This window comes from Tachyglossus aculeatus, chromosome 16, assembly GCF_015852505.1.
Source record: "Tachyglossus aculeatus isolate mTacAcu1 chromosome 16, mTacAcu1.pri, whole genome shotgun sequence".
NCBI classification, from domain to species: Eukaryota; Metazoa; Chordata; class Mammalia; order Monotremata; family Tachyglossidae; genus Tachyglossus; species Tachyglossus aculeatus.
The window spans coordinates 38244146-38246525 of NC_052081.1; the positions used below are offsets into that span (position 1 = coordinate 38244146).

The 2380-nt window shown below is 62.4% G+C and overlaps 1 long non-coding RNA gene across 1 annotated transcript; it reads right to left on the minus strand.

Moving 5' to 3' along the window:
- Window positions 1–119: 119 nt before the first annotated feature.
- LOC119938071 lies at window positions 120–2284 on the minus strand. The gene is made up of 2 exons (XR_005454338.1): window positions 1955–2284; window positions 120–1231 (listed from the first exon to the last, which is right to left on the minus strand). It is a non-coding gene; the product is annotated as an uncharacterized LOC119938071 (long non-coding RNA).
- Between the last annotated feature and the right edge of the window lie 96 nt (window positions 2285–2380).

Below are 2380 nucleotides of genomic sequence, written 5' to 3' on the forward strand. Positions count from 1 at the left end.
AAAGACCCAACCCCCAACTTGGAGGGGCAGGGGGGCTAGAGACAGGCTCAGGAGAGACTGTTCCCCCTCCCTCACTGTGGGGGGGTGGCAGATGAGTAAAATGTCAGTACAATGTTCAGTTTTCACATCCTCTTTACAAAATGGACAAAGACTGTCTGTTCTCCCACCCCAGGCCGGGGTCCAGTGCCCTAGGAGGCTGGGGACCTGAAGGGCCGACCATCTGAGGGAGGAGACAAGTCCACCATGTGATTGTCCATCGCCTCGCTGGAACCACAGTCTAGCCCAGGAGCCGGAGAATGAGGAAGTGTTGACCCCCAGCCTGGCACGACTGTTTGCTCCAGAATTTGCCCACCTCAGCCCTTCCCCTGCTCTTGGCATTGTTCTAAGCAGAGGGTGCCTGCTCTTTCCCAAACTACCTTATGGAGCATTACCCCTCCCCCATCTGTCAGCTCCCCACCCCACCGGGAAGGGCAGGGGAGACTCGGGCCAGGAGCATGGAATATGGGTACCTTCCCTCAGCCCCTAGTCGTGACTGGGGGTGGGCTGTGGGGAGGAAGACAGTGGTTGTCTAGTGCTGGAGGGTGGAACTGGGGAAAGGGTTGGGAGTGTGGGAAAGGCAAAAGGTGTGGTAAAGATGGAGCTTGGAGGCCAGAGCTGGTAGAGACCCAGCTCAAGGGACTGACCTCCCTGTCCCCTCCTCCCTCATCTTCAGGGTTGGCCAGGGGAGGGTCTCTGAGGATGCAGCTGAGGTGAAGAGCCCTAATTTGGGGGTGGAGAGATTAGGGTGCACGGCTGCTAGGACCACCCCACCTCCTCAACACACACACACACACACCAATCCTCATCCTTTGTCCCACAGTGGATTCCTGGACAGAGGCAAACTCAGCCTCGGAGTCCCCTCCCAGGGCAGGATGGCGGGGTGAAAAATTGAACAGGACAGCAGAAAGGGGAGAACACTGCTCCCACATGCACGGACCCACTCCTGTCCACCCCGGGGGTTGGGGGGCGGTGGACAAGGAGACGGAGCAGGCTCTGGACCCTGCTCCCATCCTTCCCAAGAACTGGCAGAGGAGGCTGCGAGGGTCACAGAGTTCCTGCTGGCAGCATCCAGGACCCGATGAAAATCGTCACAGCCTCAGTGAGAGTCCTTGCGAGTGGCAGCCCTGCTCCGGTCCTGGGTTTCCGTGGCAAATAGGTCCCTGGCCTCGGTGCCCAACGGGGCCGTCAGGTCCTGGGGGAAAAGAGAGGGCAAGGAGTTACCAGCGGGGGCCGGGGGAGGACTGCGGAGGAGTTGGGGGGGGGGGGGGGTAGGAGGGAAGCCAAGTTCAGCCTTTAAATCTCTCCCTGCTCCTCCAATGGGCACAGTGCCAGCCCAGGGCTCTCCTGGAGACCCACCCCCTCCCTGTCTCTCCAGGTAATCTGAGTCCGAGCTGCTGGGGCCTCTGGTGCCCTGCTCACCCCACTGACCCGATATCAACTCTCGGGGGAAGAGAACCCCCGGGGCCCAGTTCCCAGTGGGGAGGTGGCGATGCCAGTTTCTCTGTTCCACCCAGCATGCGGGCCACTGGTAACCATGTGCCTTCCCTGGCGAGAGGGGCTCTGTGGAGCAGCTGGCACCCAGGGCAGCATGGGCACCCCCATCCCCGCCCTCCCAAACCAATGTGGTACTAGAGGTCCCACTCCCTGGGGCCCCTGGGGTCAACCTGAAACTAGCAGGGGTGTGGTGGGAGCAGGCCATCAGGGCTACCACCAGCTTCCCCGGATGTACGTGGGCGGTCACCGTGCTGCCCTGCCCGCCTCCCTGACGGATGGGATGGGAGCAGAACCCAGATGCACGGATGCCGTGCGAAATCTGGGCTCTAGCCCAGGGCATTCCCCCCTCCCTTGCTCCTGGGGGAATGGGGGTGGGAGGAGGGCAGGATGGGGGTGACCCTAGATTCTTCACTGCACTTACCTCTTGGGATTTCAGCAAAGGAGGCGGGTCCTGTGAGCAGCGAGAGGAGAGGACAGGAGGGCAGATGGGGCCCTGGGGTCAGCAGCAGCAGCAGCAATCCCCACCACTGGCTCCCACCCCATGGTCTGAGGGGCCAAACTCCCCAGTGGTGTTCAGGGTAAGATTCCTCTCATGTTTATAAATAACGTTCAACATAGAATCATGAGAACCGGCGCGGCCTGACGGTGGCACGGGGCTGGAGAGGAGGCCGGGGTGGAGGGGGCTGGTTGTGGCCCCGGGGGACTTGGGGGAGGACCCCTCGGGCAGTGAGGCCACTGGGAGGTGTGGCCCCAGCCCCCCCCCCGCCCCACCCCAACCTGCAGAGGGAGGGAAGACCTCGGGTGAGGGGAGGTGGGAGGCGGCCGAGGGAGGGACGGGGGTGGGGTG